This window comes from Nipponia nippon, unplaced genomic scaffold, assembly GCF_047370975.1.
Source record: "Nipponia nippon isolate SJK-2023a ecotype South Korea unplaced genomic scaffold, ASM4737097v1 scaffold_9, whole genome shotgun sequence".
Taxonomy (NCBI): Eukaryota; Metazoa; Chordata; class Aves; order Pelecaniformes; family Threskiornithidae; genus Nipponia; species Nipponia nippon.
In genome coordinates, this window is record NW_028262413.1 from 19,773,604 (window position 1) to 19,793,630 (window position 20,027).

General features: G+C 36.5%; 1 protein-coding gene across 14 annotated transcripts in view; it reads left to right on the plus strand.

Annotated features, from left to right (window-relative positions):
* Positions 1 to 20,027, plus strand: part of DOCK3 (dedicator of cytokinesis 3) — a 221,367-nt gene that overhangs the window by 92,104 nt on the left and 109,236 nt on the right. The window lies entirely within an intron of this gene.

Genomic DNA, 20,027 nt, shown 5'->3' on the forward strand with positions numbered 1-20,027 from the left:
ATTGTCTTGGGCTGCAGTTTGCATAGTATGGAAACATTGAGTGGGAAAGCCTTAAGAAAGGGTTTTGCCAGTGATTTAAAAAAAAAAAAAAAAAAAAAGAAAATAATTGTTATAATGAGAAAAAGTAAAAAAAGTGGTTCGGGTGTATTTAAATATATATAATAATGCTTTGGTGTGCAAACAGTTGTTACTACTTAGCGCTCTGTACTACGCATCAGTGATCTGCTGCAGTGAAAACAGCATCATTTTTACATTTTCTTACATCCCAAAGAGTGGTGAGGAAGAAGTGTGTAATGAGGCTGAGCTCTGTTTTAGAGAAGAAACTTAAAAACAGAAAACAGATAACACATTTAGAATGACATTTTTATATCTACTTTAAAAGATTAAGTTTCTTTCCTCTTCTATATGCCTCAGGAAATAGTACATGAAGGTAGAAAAACAAGCAAAGCTTCTGCACACTGCATTCTAAATGGAAAGGACAAATTGACTTCTCTGAAATGGTTTCAGGGTTGACAAATTTCTTATCCAAACAGTTCACACTGGAGGTTGACTGGCTTTCATTGTTAGTGCTTTGGACATATAGTAGATTACAAACCTCATTGAACCTGTTGGTTGCAATAGTTATTTCCCAGTTAGATTAAGTGAAGAATCGGTGAAAATTCCAGTGTTTTTCAAGAGCTGAAGTAATAGCATGTACCAATTATGGATTAGCAATCAGAAGGTTGGAGCAGCAGCTGAGATACAGTTTGAGATGTATTCCCAGGTTCTGAATACAAATACAGTAGTGTACTGTGTTTAGTACTTTGTGCTGTCTGAAAATGAGAAGCAGACAAAAGATGACAGTGGGGTTATATGGATAGCAAGAGTAACAATGCTGCTATCAGAGGGGTAAGACCCAGAGGTAAAAAAAAGGAAAAAGTGACTTAATTTTTACTCTGACAGAGTTATAAAAAAAAAATACTTGAAAGTAAATAGAACTGGATTGATGAATGTCTGCCTCAATAACTTGTTTCAGCCCACAACAGAAACAACCTGTCAATCTGAGTATTAGGTAATGGCTCAGATCAAAAGGGATGAAAGTCTATTTGTATGTTTTTAAAGTATTTGGGATTTTTTGTTGCAAAAATTGCTCTATATTTTTACATACAAAAGACATTAGTCTAGCAACAAAATCTTCGTTACCAAAGTTTAATACCTCAGTTTGTTTGCCATGTGGAAGTTAGCAGAAAACAATGAGAAAATGGCTCTAGTTTTGATAACAGCCAATGGGGAAGTACAGCCCCACTGTGAGAAGTACCTCGGGATGAATGATCGTGAAATGATAGAGTTGACAGTAACTAGAAAACGAAATGTTAACATAAAGACGGTGAACTTCAATAAGGCAGGTGTCAATAAACATCAAAAAAAGAAAGGTAAACTGATATGGAGGAAAGAAATTTGAGAGTTGTCAGTTCCTTAACAATACTGTTGAAGAGCACAAAAGCAAATTGTTTCAATATGAAGGAAAGATTAAATATATGGCAACAACAGAAAGTCTATATCACGTATTCTTTGGTGAAATGGAGTCTGGAAGGAAATATAAAAAAGGAGAAACTAATGAAATTGCACAAACAGGGATGGGAAGAGACAGAAACTTGATGAAAAAATGCAATTAGCAAAAGACATCAAGGACAAAAAAAGACTAATTCTATGATGCTTTAGCAGCAAAAATTTTTTTTACAAAATCAAGAAATAACTGAACAGATTAAAGGGAACATTAAGCTATCAGCAGATGTTACCAAGATAGCTGGAGTATTTAATAGCTGTTTTGCCTCCATCTCCCCGAGAAGGTCAACTGCAATCAGATGACAAATGCAAAAAGTTCTGGAACAAATAAACTATTTATTAGCGCTTAGAAGCTAACAAGAGGATAAGTAAAAGTCAACATAGATTTGTCAAGCACAAGTCACATCAGAGTCAACTAATTTTGTTCTATTATATGGGAATGCGCCTCGTGCCTCAACAGAAGAGAAGCATTAAACCTGATATGGTAAAGCAGGGAGATACAGACTAGATGAAACTATTGTAAAGGGGCTGAAACTACTGTAAAGGCGCTGATCCAGAGTGTTATCTGTGCTGGAAGGATGCAAGTTTTTTTTAAAACAATTTTTACAGTATTATGTTGATGGGCAGAAATAAACTAAATTCAGTAAAGCAGTGAGGTTTAGCTACCTTTACAATAGCTCTTTTTTACTAATAAATGCATAAAATTTTGCATAACTTCAAAAACTATACATTCAAAAGCATGATATCAATTTTTTTCTGAAAATGAGCTTGAAGAATCCACTAAGTATGAAAAAGAATAAATAAATTTCAGTATGATTTTTTCTTTATAAAGTTTATGTTTAAACATGTGAAGTTTTTTTTATTCTGACTGCATCTTAAGCCAGAATAAATGTTTCTAGCACTGTTTTACCAGTTACACTATTTTACTCCATTGAGGCTTAAAAGTTTCTTGTTGTCTAGATATATCCTTAATTATGGAGAGTGAATAGAACAAAAAAGAAATTCTGATGTGATTTAATTTGAAAAACTGGGGCCTAATCAGTAATTACGCATGGAAAATAGCGGCGTGCATATTTCTGCTTGTAACTTCTCCGTCTGCCTACTTGCCATGTCTTTACCATGCCTGTTATAATAGACCTCCTCATGACTGGAAATTTTGGAAGATGTGATAAGTATCCATGGTAGCGTTGATAGCTTTGACAGAGGAAGTCCATGTGTACATTTCTCATACAGAATATACTCGAGACCTTTTCGTTGTAAGACCAGATTTTCTCTATGGTAGGATGCATATGTTTGCTGATTGTATTGCTCTTCAATACATAGCGTTATGAGAAGGCCTTATGATCTTTCAGCTGATCTGTTGAGTCACAATGCAGCACTACCTGGGTTTTTTTGTTCGTTTCTTTCGTTCTGCATAGCGTCTTTTCTTGCTGCCAGTTTATCTTGGTGTTGCATTCTGTGGAGTACAAGCATGGCCCATTCAATCGTGCAGACAGTCAAACGTGCATCAGATTAGCTATGTGGGAAAAATAAGAAACTGCCTGGGCATGCAGAGACAGACTTAGAAAAGCAAAAGCTCAGCTGGAGTTGAACGTGGAGAGGGAGAGAGAAAGATACACATGCACACATATGCACACACAGCTTCTGTAAGTACATGGGCAGCAAATGGAAGACAAAGGAAAACATTGCCCAAATGATCAGCAGGGCAGTATATGATGTGTCATGAGGAAAAGGTAACTAAGAACAGGGGCTGTTTTAAGTAATGAATACTTTCAGCTTAAACAATTGTAGTAGTAGCAACAAGTGGCTGTACATATTTTTAGATGTAAAGTTACAGTGGAGACTGGCAGCTAAGAAACAGAACATTTACAATGACATGGTAATGAAACTCTTAAGATTTTGTCATTGATGATGGTTTTTTGTAATATCTGCACGAAGGAAGACATTGGAAGTACATTCTTTGGTTTGCATTGTGCAGTACTCGAAAGTTTAGTTGCTCCTAATTCGCTGCTCTTGTGCCATCTGCTTTATGATCGGCTCTTCTCTTACAAGATCACATACTCGCCATAATGCACGTTATATTTCTCCTTCTTGCTTATATGACTCTCTTTTTATTATTAACATTTGTTATTCCATTCTGTCTAATTCAAAAATCTATGTAACTATTGTTGCAATGTCTTCATGGTATTATCTATATTTTGCTTTTGGAGACAAAGAAACAGAGGAATTCCTTAGCAAATTTTCAGAATATTGTATTCTTTTTCTTCAATTCATGTATAACAAGGTTACCCAGAAGTGATCACATAGAACAAATTATGAAAGTATGTATGGATAGGTATGTGTTACTCAGTTTAAGAACTGCTTTCTCTTCTGCTCTGTGCTATTGTGGTGTTTCTCTGTATGATACTCCCAACACATCTTGTTAAGAGATTGATACAATTATATTCTGAGAAATATTGAATGTACAGTGTATCTAAAAAGCCTATATTATAGACGTGCAACCTAAAGCTAGAAAAGTTTAAAGGTAATGAAAATGTACTCTGGAAACGTTACTTGGAACCACAAAGGATGGGAAGTACAGTAATACACTCTTCCCCACATTATCTTGTAGTGCCCCAGGAAACATGTGAGAAAGCTTTATTTAAAAATTAGCCCCCCCCCCCCCCCCCAAAGATGGGATGCAATAGAAAAAAAGATGTTACTTTTTATTCTGTGGTTTTGCCTTGGGAAGATAGCAGAGAAGACAAAAGAAGAGGCAGCAACTATCCTAACCAAAGATAATCCTATAAGAAATTAAGATTCCAGTTTACCCAAAGGAAGATGGAAGCCAACTGAGATGCTGACAAAGCCATGGGGAATACTTAGTATGATCTTCGTGGTGCATTCTGTGGATGCATATTATTTTAACTTTCTCAGTATTGGAGATGTTTTTAAGTAAGCATCTTACGTTATTTGTAAATTCCATCTAGGTAAAAATGATTGTCAGTGATCAGAATCCAAACTTGTCTCACCCAAAAGTGCAGCAGATATTTAAAACTAGAGTACTTAGCAATTTTAGTGGCTGTCTGGTTCCTCAGCACTTTGTTAGTAGGGTATGCAGGGGGAATAGAGCATTCATCCAGAGAAGCTATGCAAACAGAGGAATTGGGAGGAGAAGAGATGTCTTCCACCGGCAGAGGAAAGCGTTATGGCATATGCAGTATGGTAGTGGTGAGTAAGTCTACACTCAAAAGGTCACCGGCCAATTTGCATTATAACCAACTCCCTATTTTATCACATAAAAAGACAAGTTTAGGTTTGTCAATTTTTCCTGCACATTTTTTTCTTGTTGAGAATCCTTAGGATGCTCTGAATCCTGAAATAATCATCAAGAAGTCTTCAAAGCCTCTATTGTTATCTGACTTGGTATGTGAGAATTCTTGTGAAGATTAAGAGTTTGGATTCAGATGTCTATGGCTGAACTGGACGCCTGTCTGTATCAATGCTGAGTTGGTTCTAATAAGTGTGATTCTCCATTAAATAAGAAGGATCAAGTAACATTATGAAAGGCACCACTTTCTCTGATCCATTTAATTATTTTCTAGCTTTTAACTATGCCTTGGATTTTTTTCAGTGCTATAGAGAAGGCAAAACAAGATGGGTGTATCTTCTACTGAAATGCGTTTGGAACGATGCTTATCAAATACAAGTTTTTTTGTTTTGTTTTGTTTTTTTTAAATCATGTAATTGACATATGGGGCCTGTCCTAATAACAGAAAGTTAAGAAAAATCCAGGATGAAAGGATATAAAACTGGAAAAAAAAAATAGATGGTTGTTCAGTGTTGGTGAGGACTACTGTCTATTCCTCATGTGAGGGTACACATAGATGCATCATGTAGATCTTGTCTTCTGTGTGTTTCAGTATGATTTTGTTTGACAGTTTTTTAGTGTCTAGGCACCTTTGAGGGAATTTGTGAATGCTGTGAGTTAGAGGTGGGGGAAAGAGTTAACTTTTTATGGAGAAGCAGAGAAATAAATGCACCTGCAAATGCAGAACCACATATTCCTTCTGCTTAATTACTTCCCAACCGGACTCTTAAGACTCTTAATGCATGGGAAATTTCTGGGGACCATAGATGAAGGTCAGATGTAAAGGGCATATATAAATCTATATACTGATGGCCCAGTTATCTTACAGTACAGTGAAATGAGAGGGAAGGTGCTGCATAGTTATTGACCTTGATAGCTATGACTCGTTCTCACGTATGCAAATTCTTGCCCTTTTTCGGGGGAGGGTCTGAATTTTTTCGTATTTCCTTTTTTTTTTTTTTAATTCTGTTTCTCTGGGACCTGATCAAACAGTTATCTAAGCTTTTCACCTTTCAACATCTTTTTTTTTGCTTCTCTCAAACCATTCCTTTCATTTACTTTTGCAGGTGTCCATCCTTCAATAATTTACTGTTCAGTGAAATTTATTTTTTTGTCTTCAGATCTTTATTCTTTCTCTTTGTTGTCAGTATAAGAGAAACATCCAGATGGAATTAGTAGAATTTCTTCCTCTGATTATCATTTAAAATGATTTGACTTGGAAAATGAAATACTTTTTTTTTTTTTTTTAGGGGGAAGAGAAAGGAAAAAAAGAGTAACGGAATTACTCGTGAGAGCCAGTTTGTGGGAGTGCGAAGCACTGCAGTGAGAGGGGAATGTAGGAAAGGCACAGTAACAGTGTAGTAATAATTTGGGTGGTTATTAACTTGGACTGATTAGCATTTCACACCTTTTTTTTTTTTACTCTATACTAAATTGTGCCTTTGGGCTTTATCTAAGTGACATTGTGCTGTATAAGTAACTTTACATAATGAGCACATACCATGTTGTTATGATATTTTTTTCTTATTACTTTAGTGATAAATGTAGACATGACTGGAGATGGTATGCTCAGACTTTCAGATACGGGGGCGGGATATGATTTGCCACGAAGAGATGTTTGCTGTAATGCAAGATGCCTGTCCAAAATTTTGTATTGAAATACTGTGTACTACCAGAGTATACGTCATTCTTTTACACTATAGGTTGATGTCCTGATATGCATCATAAGCATAAATCATTTGCACTCTAATGTAAGGAAAGAGACAGCAAATGGTCTACAGAAAACAATCAGAAGGTGTGGAATAAAAAAAAAGGAATAACAAAATACATATTTTCATAAGCCAAACATCTGCCTCAGGCCCTCCCTCTCCCTCCTTAAAACAAACAAATAAACCCAAAGGTATATATTAACATAAATGGTGTGTGGTCTGTGTTATATAGTAGACAAGATTGAATTATTATAATGATCCCATCTGCTTTTAAAATTAATCTGTTAGATAGAAGTCTTTTCTACTATGTTATATCAGCTGGTAATTTCCTGGCAGCATCACGATGGAAGCTGATCTTGACTAAAGATTGCAATAGGGAAAAGGTATGTTGGCAGGATATTTTTGCCCCAAAGTTTCTACCTTAGAATTCCAGATTTCACACTGTTCCTCTTTGCCTAGGACAATAAGATACAGGGTGGAGAAGCATATGTCTGCTCTGAAGCAAGACTTTATCCTTCAATGGTTAATTTATAGCTGCTTGTAGCTTTTCTAATGCAAATCAACATTTATTCGTTAGGTGCATTACAGAGAAAGCCCTTGTTCCTTTAAAAAAAGAAAAAATCTTCTGAAATTCATGAAGCAGCTTCATTGCCTCATTCTTTTCTCTTGCTTCTTTGATTCTTACCTCAGAGTATGTGGAGGTATTAACAAGGTTAACATCTAGCCCTTTATAAAGCATCTCATTGTGTGTTGTTGAGATGCCTTTTCACATTCTTTTCCTTCTTACTGAAGGATAAAATTGTAATCCATTCTTTTCTCAGCAGATGGCTAGGTAAAACACGTGCAGAAATGTGAGAAAACAGAGACCCACAGTGATTTTAAAATACTAGACATGTAGAAGCATATCTTCTACCCACCTGCCAATTTTCAATATAGTGCTAGGAATTTGGTAATTTTGAAACATCTATTTCTGTGTTAAAATGGAAAAGCAATAGGCAAAATGAGAGCAAACACAACCTTGCTCTTCAATGCTCTTGCTAATAGGTGATATGGAAAGATGGTTTTCTTGGAAATGTTCTGAATTAGTGGGTGGATGTTGGGGAGAATGTGAGTAGTACAGTCTGTCTCACATCTTCTGTAAAAATTTAGCACCACTGACAAAGCAGCTCTCAGGAGAGAAATATGATTTGGAGAGATAATTATGGACTAAAAAAATGCTGTTAATCTCTATCATGATAGTTGGATTTAGCAATTCTAAAGTCATCTAACATAAAATCATCTGCCTCTTTTTTCAAGGCAGAATCAAAAAATTTTAAGTGGAAATGTTTTTTTGTTAATACTGCTCTACAGTTCTGTATGGGTGGTAACTGCAGAAGTAATGTAGCTAATGATTTCCATTTGTAACCCATCTCATGATCTTGAGATACTTTTGAACCGAATCAAATTCTTTTACCTGTTAAAAATTAGCAGACAAATATATAAAAGTTTAAGATATTAAAGGTGTAAAAATATTAGAGAACAACATGATCATTCTATTAAATGTATTGTCTCCTTGGCCTCGTAAACAGGTTAGCTTCCACTGTATGATCAAACTGGCTTTGGTTTGACCAGTGTGTGTATGTGTGTGCGCACTAGAAAAGGAGGAGTTTTCTCAAGGTACTACTCACTTGTACAGTCTTGTCCTATTTTAGTATCTCTAAACTTCTATTACTTCTCATAGGTGTTATTGAATTGATAGAGGTCATGATACTGCCTTTTGCGGGGGGGCTGTAAAAAGAAAATGTTTGTGACAGTGTTTAGATAGAGTAGAATAAAATTCACCGCTTTGAAACACTGGATTTAGAAATGATTAATCTGTAGGGGAATTGATTTTCACTTTTTCTATAGTAGGAGTTTTCTCTGACACAGTATTCCTAATTCAGATTACAAATCTGTATACCAAGTTGCTGAAGGTAACCTTGACAAAGTTGCCAGGAATCCTTCGTCTCTGTGTGTATTTATTGATGACAGTTAGCTCCATGGTTCTCATCATCATTTAGTCATATTTTCTTGACTTTTAAACTGTCAATAGGAATGTACGTCAGCTGCTCAAAAATGTTAGCAAGAACAGTGTAGCTAAAATTACATCGCGTTTACACATTTCTTCTTGAATAATTTTCTTGTAACACTTCCTAATGTAGACAATCATCATCGTCTGGAACTTCCATTTTAAACACTAAGCAAACTTCTGAAAAAGTGGTAGCAAATTTTCCGCAAGTTCTATCTGAATACAGGTTTCAGTCCTCTCAAAGCTCTGATACGCAAGATCAGCATGCTTAACAGGAGAACACCTGTACAGAGCAACTCTACATGCTCCAAACTAGAGTTATAGAAACTGTACGCGATCTGGAAATCAGATGCTGCTTGGGTAGAGGGAGGCTTAGCAGCTGAGAATGGCAAAGGGCTTGGAGAGATACAGACAGGTGAAGAATAAACAGGACGATAGGCGTTAATAAGGTCAGAAGAAAGGAAGACAGGATCACTGGGTAAAAGAATATGGTTGAAGTTGAATAGCTGAAAAAGAAATGAAGTTGGTTAATGTGGAAAGATCCACATTAAAAGTTGTCGCAAAAAAGTCTGACTGCATTCTCTCCCAGAGTATGGAATTGACCTTAAGATCCCTTTTTCTGCATTGCTTCTCTCTCTAGCTAATAGCTCTGGGAGTGCTGTGACAATGTGTGTGTATTTTTCCCCTCTTAATTGCTTTAAAATATTATCGTGTTCCACTATTGCCAGTTGCTATGTTAGGAAGCAGAAAATTATATTTTACTTTTATTGTGCAATTACATGCTAAACTTCCCATTTGTTATGTTTTTTTAATAGCAGCCTTCTCATAGTTATTTTAAAATAGAAAAGTTACCTCATTCACTGTCAGTATAATGATTTGCCTACTGGGAAAAAAGAACTTTGTATCATTCAGAATTATTTCTGTAATATTCAGAGAATTTTCCTAGGGATTAGGCTTACCAAGTAATGAGGTTTTTCTTCTGCTTAGTCATGGAAAAAAATCCATCTTTCTAATATTTTCCTCTTTTCCAGCAATCTGATCTGTTGAGGTAGCTAATCCTCCATTAGTTCCTCCTATGCTTTAGTTTATTGTGTTCGTAGTATTTCAAGGAAAGTATTTTTCTGACTTCTGTGCAATAGATATTCCATAGCAGTAGTAACAAGGAGGATATCAGTTCTTGATTCTGCTCAAGATGAACTTACTTAAAAACATCATCCAGTAAGCAAACATCAAGGAATATTGCCATCTACAGCAATGGCCGTTGTTCTGGTCACTCTAGTTCACATGGAAAAAATGTGAGTCTCTGAAGTCTACTGCATGCATATGGCAGGGGACAAAGAGTCTTTCTGATATAATGGGTAACTTTTAGAAAAAAAGGTTTGATCATTACTGGAGGCAGATGTAACCTATGGAGTATTTTATAAGGCTTTTTTTATCTGTGTAGACTTGTAAAAAAGGGCAAAGGAGGAGTAATGCCTTTTCATGTGCTCTACCAGTTGCTTCAGCTGGCTTTCATTCCTTAGATCTCTCTCCCAAATCTCCATTTGCTTGGTTTTCCTATTTATCCCCTTTCCTGTTAATATTACATATTTTAAAGAAGCTATTACTATCTGGATTTGTATATGAAAGTTGCTGTAGAGAGGTAAGTGGTATTATTGGAGATGTTCATTCTTTCCTACAAAATTACTAATACTAAGCCGTGATAAAACAGGAGCTTTTACAAAAATCAATTGTATCTCCTATCTCTCACCACCACCACCCTCCTTCCCAAAAAATTTTTTTCAGGTTGGGGATCAGATATGGTATCAATAGGCAGGGATACAGATTTTTCTACACAGATATTTCAGCTTTTTAGTTGTTAACAGGAAGAAACCAATTAGTTGCAGGTATTCGAAGTTCTTCTTCCCCTTTCCTGCTCAGAAAGAACAAAAATGTACCATGAACACATACAGCTAGAAGAGATTTTGCTGTCTCAGCTGGCAGGGTGCAAATACACGTTGTTAAAATGTTTAGGTGAACTACATAGCTCAGAGAAAGCAAATACAAGTAATTTTCTGTCTGTAGGAAGGGCCAGTATAATGAATACTACTCTTCGTACTTGAGCTCTTTCTGTTGCAAAATTCACTGTCAAAACTCCGTTCTGGATTGTCAGGTGCAAAGCCAAGTAACAGGGATATGTGGTTGGTAGAGCAAGAATTAAATGAGACAACTGCTGTATTAGACCTCAGAACCATTAGCTTCTCTCAGGTTAGAGATGGTGATAAAATACTTATTCTGTAAAATACTTGTAATCCAAAATTAGCAGTCTTCCCTACGGTTAAGTTCAAAGCATTTCACACCTACCGCCTGGCAGGGTCAGCTGGCTTTCTTTTCATTAGTTAAAATCGTGATCGCTGGCAGGGACTAAGGAATCGCACTATATGACTGGCATCTCTTTTTTTTGGAAATAGAAACTTTTTTTAGCTAATGGAGAGGATTCCTTTCAGGAACACAAATATGTACCTTTCATGATGTAAATAACAAAAAAATACTAATGACAGTGTCAAATGTTCAAGTGTGGCAGACTCATGAGAACCCAAGGAGAATGTAATTGGTGCTTAGCTACATTTCTCCTGCAAGCTTTAATAATGTTTTTAACATTGTGGTTGTTTTTCCTTGATGTGGTAGAGAGGAATGACAGGTACTTATTTTCACTATTTTCTGTTTCTATGGAAACCCAGTGTTTGCAGTAACAGTCTTACTGTAAGCTCTGTAATCCTCCCCCCTGGCTTCTAGCCAACGTGGTAACTTAATAATTCATGAGCATTAAGCCTGAATTTGCTGGGAAGCAAACTGTGTTGCTTGGAGCTGTTTTCTCAGAGCCAGATTCATTTCCCTCACAGATTTGGTGTTCTTTTCTCTAAGATGTCTTTATAAAATACACTCCATAAACCAAAGCGGTGTACTTTTCTTCACTTGTTTTTGAAACTGGGGTTATTGCAGATCATCTGGATAAGGCAGCTCATGAAAGAACTCCCCTCTCTGCCTCCCCCTCTGCCTTAAAAAAAAAAAAAGGGGGGGGGGGGGGGAACCAAACACACACCATGAGCACTTGCCTGAAAAGGAGGATTTTAAATAGTCCATGAGTCATTGTTCAGCCCTTGTGCAAACTGAAAGTTCAGCAGAGGGGATCTTTCTGTCTCAGGGGTTCAGGAGTGACCCCTGTCGGTGATGGATTGCTCGAATACTGCTGTGCCATGGGATCTAGTATGTGCTGTTGGGTTACATTATAAATGGGAATTCAGTTCTTCACAGACATGGTATCATTCTGTACATATGCTTTGACTTACTCTCACACTTAAACTAAGACTCATTCTGTGGAGCACTGGAAGAGTTTATTATTAGGTCAGTCTTACAGCAGCTGTAAGGACTTAGTTTTTTTTTTTTTTCCAAGAGAATGAGCAAAAAATTAGCAACTCTAAAAGGTAAACATGATTAACAGAAAATAAACTTGAAAAGCTTTTTACAGAGGATACTCCTAAATGGACGGCAAACAAATTGCTTAATCATCTCAAGAGTTCTGCCTTTTAAAGTACAATGACAATATGTAGATGCATTCTGAAATATTTCCACAAAAAGGAAACTTTGTTAAAAGTATTTGTGATCTTTCCACAAAGTAGTATTTACAAGGGAGTTCAGCTCTTGGGAGGAGCCAAAATTATTTACTGTTTGATCATAACTTTACTTTTCCATTTCTTCACGTACTTAAGTAGGTGTCATGAGCAGTTGTACTTCATTAGAAACTCTTTCTCCTATTGCTTAAATCATCTTTCAAGAGAAAAATCAACACAGTATTTATGACACTGGGAAGTGACTGAAATGTCGGTATACATGCATGCGTTCTTCATGAATATGAGACCATCTGGTTGAAATAAAAGTTCAGAAGTCATGACATGAAATTCGTTTCCTTTTTAGGAAGTTTCTACAGGGTGTTCTCAAAAGCATCAGGATACGATGCGTCCCGTAGTGACCTGTTTTGATCACTGAGCATAGTAATGTTTTTGCAGTTGACAAACATGAGAAAGATTTTGACGAATTTGGCAAATGGAATGAAAATAAAATTATGTGTTTTCCCTAATCTTATGTAAAATTGTACAAGCAAACATGAGAAGCCTCGTATTGTTATTGTTAACTATATTGCACGATGCAGCACAAATAGAAATCCAGGGCAATACAGGCAGGGATTTTTCCTCTGCCACCACATAGGCAGTTGGAGAGCAATAACTGCTTTCCTGAAAAACTAGCTAGTGCTGCTGCATTGGGGCTTTAAAACTTCTGCTGTGCTGGTTCAGTATGCTTCCTTTCTGATACAGAGAATCATTTCCCAAGTTAATTCATGCAAATATTACCTTGTGGAAACTGTAAGGTTTAGAGACTTATCTTCCCCTGCCCCCCACCCGCCTCACCCAGACCCCAGGAATCTTTCATAGTGTTTCTCTGCTAACTTATGAATGTTTTGAAACAAGCACCTTTTTTTTTGCAGCTTTAAGAAAATATGTTGGTCATATATCAGTAATTCCTAGCATCATTCCATTCACTTGGTCAACATACTGTCCTTGTAGAGCTTGTACGTACAGTGGTAGAAAGAATGCAGTATCTCATGGCATTGGTGAAGTAAACTGCCTGAAATATGGTGTGCACAGCAAGACTGCAGTGTTTTAAAGGCAAATGTTGGCAAGGTGTCTGTTGTCATAGAAAATGACTAACCCATCCTGAAGTCTGTCCTGGTTGACCTGGGCTTGCAGTGCATGGAGTTCATTCTCGAGATTTATCTGGGACAAAAAATGGTGCTTTTACAGTAATGTCTTAAAATGCTTATGATATTCATATGCCAACTCAAATTTTATTCTAGAATTATTGTCAGGCATATTAGCATTCATTAAAAGAAGAGATGAGAAGAGATTTTTTTTGTGAGAAATTAAACAGTATGCTTATCAGCATTTCTTAAATGGTAGGACTGAGTATGATGAAAGGAGGTGAACTGTGCTGGTTAGGCAGGTTTTTGTATGTAGCTTATTTGTGCTAGCTTCTGTGACAGCGTTATCAGATTTTTGTTCCTCAATTTTTATTTTGTATGCAGGCAGGGATTTACATGATACTAGAAGAGTGAGAAAGAACGCTAGGGAGAGGAGACACTGAGAGAAGATCAAGGACTAAAATACAAGTTATATGACCTTCTCTGCTACCATATGACCCTTTTCACTATGCACTGGTACATATGTCATGGGACCAATATATATTTTAAAACTAACCTTTATTCTTTAGAAGGGATCCATCAAATGCTAGATCCTGAAAACCCAGTTAAATACAGCTTTTGAGAAAGGACTGACGTGTTTGTAAAGATGTTGGAGTTTTTCAGTGTTTCCCCAGTTATTCTCTGGAAGTAAGAAGCACTGAGGCAAATAAGAAAAATGAGGGAACAGATTTGTACCTTTTACCTTTTGGTGGCATATTGGAATGGAGAGAGTGAAGGAGGCATTTGTTTCTGGGAGAAATGGCTACCAAACCATTATTTAAGGCAAGGGAAAGGTACAAGATGTGAGGTTTTTGCTTAAGGGGATTGGCGTCCTAATGTGTCACTGTGTCTGCTTCAGAAAACTAATCTCCTATGGATTGTTAAAGAATTTTTGTTTTAAATCTGTGTTCTTTATCATCAGTTTCCAATTCAAACAGAACATTGGTCTGCAGTCTCTCTACAGACTATCATTGCTTTGGCACTATGCATCTATTAATGTAATATTAATATAATACATTCATAAATTGATACACAATCAGGATTTTTGCCTCACAACCCTACGCTAATTAAACCTGCCAATGAGTTAATACAAGGGAGCTCACTAATCCATTGCAAGCTCTTTGCTGGGCCTTTTGTTGTCATCTTTGCATGTTATGCAAAAAAAGCCCCACGACAAATAACCTCAATAACGAAAGCTCCCCTCAGGCATAATGTCACTCCTGCTCACCCAACAGTAAATTTTGTCCCTGTTTGCCCCTTCCTTCATGCTGAAAATGTAGTGTCCCAAACCATTGATTGCTTCCTTCCTTTTGCAGAAACAGATGCTAGTTCAGGATGGTCCTGCTTTTCAGGCAGTTAAAGGAAGCCAAGAAGTGAGACACTATCCTTCTTTCATTTTTCTTCCTTTCAAGTACAAGAACAAGAAGCTATTTTATTTTTGCTTATCAGAACAATGTTTCTTGTATTTGAGTAGCTTTAGCAATTGCTAATCATGCAAGTGATTGTAAAACCTGACATTGCTACACGAGAGGTGGTTTCACTATGATGTGAGTTAGCACAGGAGGAGATCTTGCAGTTAGAGTAATTGAAGATTGCTTATGGCATGTAGGAGCAAGAGGAATAAATAAGCTTTTGTTTAAGATACTGCTACTGGTGTGGCACATCTTAGATCTGAACTCAGCAAGGTAAAAACGTTAATTCTTTCCTCTGTTCTGGTGCATTTCTTATCTCTGATTCTCTCTGCAAGACAGAACTGGTTTTGGTGTATTTTCAGAATAGCTGAAAATGTTTTGCTTTGTTTTTTTCATGACAGTAGTTTGAACGAGCAGTCAGTTTGCATCAAATACTCAGTACCTCCCCATACTTAATTTCCACCACTCATTTGGCAATTTTAACTACTGGGTTTTTAAATTTTCCTTATGATGTGTTTGAGGTTTTGTTTTTTTTTTTTTAACAGAGTAACATGTGTCTGTTTTCTTTAAGCAATTAGAGCATATTCAGTTACAATAAAAATAATGCTGAATGCATGCAAACATGAGCAATTATTTCCATATGGAGTTTGCTCAGATTTGATATTTTGGTCTTACTAAACTGGACTTTAATGTTGTTTAGATTCTATGCAAGCTCTTTTCTTTGTGTAGAAGATAAGCTTGAGGAATAGACACACTGAAGGCTGAACTCTTTCAAAGGTAGTAGCTCCCAAAATAAAAAAATTGGCTGAATTCCCATTAAGTTTCTTGACCTTAAATGTGTGTATCTTTGTCTAAAAAAGGAGCTGTAATGATAGCTGAAGACAGTGGATCGTCAGATCATTGAAAACAAGGTTATTCTTTCTGGTTTCCTTTGACATAGAAATAAATTTGCAGTTGTAAAATGGGGAGCATCTGACTAACTAGTTCATAATATGGGTCAACAGTGTAAAAAGGCTCAAGTCCCATTCCAGGTTATATTAACATTATCAGCACTAGTGAGAGCTTAGTGGCGTATTTAGACTAGTTTCTGTAAACTGTTCTTGAACAGTAATACCAAAGATTAGAGAAATTGTGGAGTTGAGAAACAAAGCTGTAAGTTTAGGAGAAATGACCTACAAGGAAAGGTGGAAAAACTTGAGGTGGCTTAGTCTTTTAAGATTGCTTATTAGCACTGCTGTCTTTTCATTCCCCTTGTCCTGTCAGTGGATCTCTCCTTTGACAGAACGCCTCTTCGTGTTCCACAGTTCTCAAATGCTACGGTTGCCTCAAAGTCCCCTTAATTATTTAGTGACGCAAGCTCAACAGGACACAAGGGAGGACTGGAAATTAAAGAAAGGAATTTAAAGGTTGTTACTGAGGTAGTGCTGGAATAAGGGAACTATTGATGAATAGGCAGGTGAAAAAGATGGTGGCCTGCTTCATTCCTTGAAAAGCACTGGAATATGGGGACAGGAACCAGATTTTCTCTGTTGCTGTAACAAGAAAAAGGGTGAATTGCAAATTTTAAAAGATTTCCACTTGTTAATGGAGTAAAACCTTGCAAGAGGCTATCAAATAATTCTCCAGAATGTCTCTCTCTGGATGTTTTGAAGGCAGACTGAGCAATACAACTTTTGGTAATGAATCAAATATAAATAGACTACCTCAGCTCAAAGACTTGACAGTCCCTTCTCTGCCATTGTCAGAGGGACAGCCTGCACAGGATTCTGGGGCATACAGTATTGTATTCAACTTCAGTTATGGAAATGAAATACTGCTTAGTGCTGAAATAATTTTTCAAAGAAAAACTGTGTTGGAAGTTCAAAATTATAGAACTTATTGAAGATTTAAAAATATAACATGTAACATTATTATTGAGATCAATGGAGGTAAAAGAGCAGTTATAACGTTATTTCTTGAAGGCCTTCCATCTAATGAGTTTTAATTCTTAAATTCTTAAATCATGTTATATAATGCATATATATATGCATTTGTATGGTACATACATATATTATAAATTACTATAAAGTTCACTCTCTAATAAGTAACTCTGTAAATGGCTAGTGAGAATTTTTTAAGCATGACAGCCCGAATCCAGGACTATTAAACTCAAAGATACTGCTGTTATTCTTGAGCTTCACTTTGGTGTAAGCTGATAGTACATATCAGCAGAGTATTACTGTATGCTTTCTTTAGTCTTCTATTGTTTTCCTAATTATCCACTACTGGACATTGTTGGAGACAGGGTAGTAGGGTAAGATGGACCTTTCATATGGAGGGCCATTGTTACAATTTGTCGATTTTTGATCTCGACTTAGTTTATCTGTGGACCAGCATCTTCTCCTTCTAGTGAGGTGGGGGTTAGTCTCTTCTCCCAAGTAACAAGCAACAGGACAAGAGGAAATGGGCTCAAGTTGTGCCAGGGGAGATTTAGATTAGATATTAGGAAAAATTTCTTCATGGAGAGAGCGGTTAGGCATTGGAACAGACTGCCCAGGGAAGTGGTGCAATCACAGTCCCTGGAAGTGTTCAAAAAACTTGTTGAAGTGGTGCTTAGGGACCTGGGTTAGAGGTGGACCAGGCAGTTAGGTTAACAGGTTGGACTCGATGATCTCAGAGGTCCTTTCCAACGTTAACGATTCTAGGATTCTATAATATTTGATTGTAGTATATATTTCCTGTATTTTTATCCCGGAATTTGAAAATACTCTTAGTCAGCAGCACATTTTCAAATCCTGTTTTCCCTTTCTGTAAATAATTCTTCATCTTGCAGAGGAGCTTGGTGCTCTGCTAGTGGTTTGGTTTCCCTTCAAAACATCAGTCATCCGCTGAATTAAGAGAACCAGCCTTGATCTGACCACTGCAATGAAAGTGAAGATATTCCAGGTGTATTACATAGGGTGTAATAACTTCCAGGGATTTGCAATCAAATACGAGTGAGCCAGCTTTGATTTACAGTTTCATTTTTGAGTGGACATCTTCACCAGTGAGCACATTTTCCCATGCACATGTGATTTATATTGCTCATAGTCTTCTACTGGCAGGCTGCTTGCTGTCTTGTTTCCTCGTGATCTTAGGCTGCACGTATTAGCTTTGTGTTCATCTGTTGCACCTCTCTTTGCTGGCCGGATTACATTCTCAGCAGCAGAAGTGAAAGAATAGTTTGCCAGAGATCTTGTTTGTGTAGTATGGATCTATTTTATGCTCTTATCCTTAAAAATGGCACACAGTTAATATGCATGAGGCATAGTAATTGTTTTTCAATGTACTAGTAGAAGGTGTTGGCAAATTTACATTTAACAAATAAACTACAATCATTGTTTCAAGTTCAGTTTTAAAGAGGACTGATATTTATTTTATGAAAGTAACTTTTGTAGCCCTGTAGGTCATGGCAGTTTTTTGTTCCTTTTCTGTAAGGGATTTTACTTTATGGAAGGAGACATGTTTTACAAATTTTACAGAAATTAAATGTATGTTACCTCCTAATCTTTCTAAATGAAAGATTGTACAATTAAACTGATTCAAGGATTAAAATTAAATGGATTTATTAAAGTCTTCCTAAACAGTGTTTTTGAAGGCATTGGAAATATTGATGTTTATTGCTGTGGCTTGGAAAGGAAATGGCTATGAGTTGATATCTGTTTAAATTACTACATATTTTTAATGGTATAAAGCATGATGCCTGTTTGGAAATGGACGGTGTTAAAGTTAGTTATCTTCTGCTTTATTCCCTGTATTAACCAGAGCTTACCTGTGGCATCAGTGTAACTGTCCTGCCTGCACCTCTTCTGAAATTCATAGAGTAGGCAGAGCTGAATGCCGGCAACTGTAACTGCTGCTGAACTAACACCTATTTCAGTTTATGTTAATATTTAGAGTTCTACAATGTGATTGTTCAGGTAGTGCTGCAGGCCCTGTTTGTGTGGCCCTTTTGCAGGAGCACCCAAGGACTGAGGCGAACAGCTGGGAGCAGCAATGGCTTTGGCCATCCTGCTTGAATTGCTTGCTACTATGTGTTTTCACAACCTTAATTAGTTACCAGCAAAATAAGGGGCACAAGGCTGAGCTAATGATAAGGGTTAAGAATGTAATTAATGTGGTTTTATCGAAAATAGGTCTTATTTTGAAAATTCTGACTTCATTTTTTGCACTTTATGTATTAGGCAGATAGAGGTAAATACGAAGATGTAATATTGTTGTTGTAATGTAACTTACTGTAATGTACTAAAGTTGTAATATTGTACTGCACTCCACTTAATAAATCATAAAATTCTTACTAAAAGATTAGATTATACCATGACATTAAAGCGTTTGCTAAAACATTCTGAACTTACTAATTGACATCTCAGAAAGTAGTTGTAGGTAAAGAATCATGAAATACCTGTTTCTTGTGGATTTCTTTGGGGCATGTTAGCAGTCTCTGAGCTTATAAGCATCTGCTGCAAATTAATTAAAATTATCACTGAATGAAGTTGTAGGAGACATGGAGATTGGATTAGTAGTGAGTAATAGGGAGAGTGAAACAGCCGGAGAGCATAATCTGGCTTGCTTAGCAAGATAAACTTAAGCAAATAAACACGCAAAGGTGTATTGCAAGATGTATGAGTCATGCTTACAGAATTAGGGACCTTTCTGACAAAAGTAGCAATTCTGAAAGTCTATCGGTATTTATAATGGGCAGGCTGCTTCAAATGAACTCACAGCGTAATGCTGTAGTAAAAAGGGTAATAGGTGATGTTTGATAAATTAGTTAGGATTAGTAGGGACTTGATTGCATATGTATGAAATACACGTGTGTGTATTTGTATTTACGATGTAGGTGGTACCAGTACTAGACTGTTACAAACTTGCATTTTTAGAACTGTTCATGAAAGGGTGTTGAAAAATCGCACTATGGGTAAGTTCTATAAAAGGATTCCAGCACTTTTTCTTTAATTTCTTAACAGCGTTAATTTGTTTACTTGTTTGGAGGGATATTTGATTACATAATATAATTAATGACTGATACCACTACCCTGTAAGAAATTAGCTTTTCTAAAGGGCTCTTTAACATACAGAAGAAAGTGTAACAAAAAGCAGTGGCTAAACACTGAAACCAGACATTTCCAAGCTGATGTTAACCCATGCATTTTAACTGTAGCGATGAATAGCC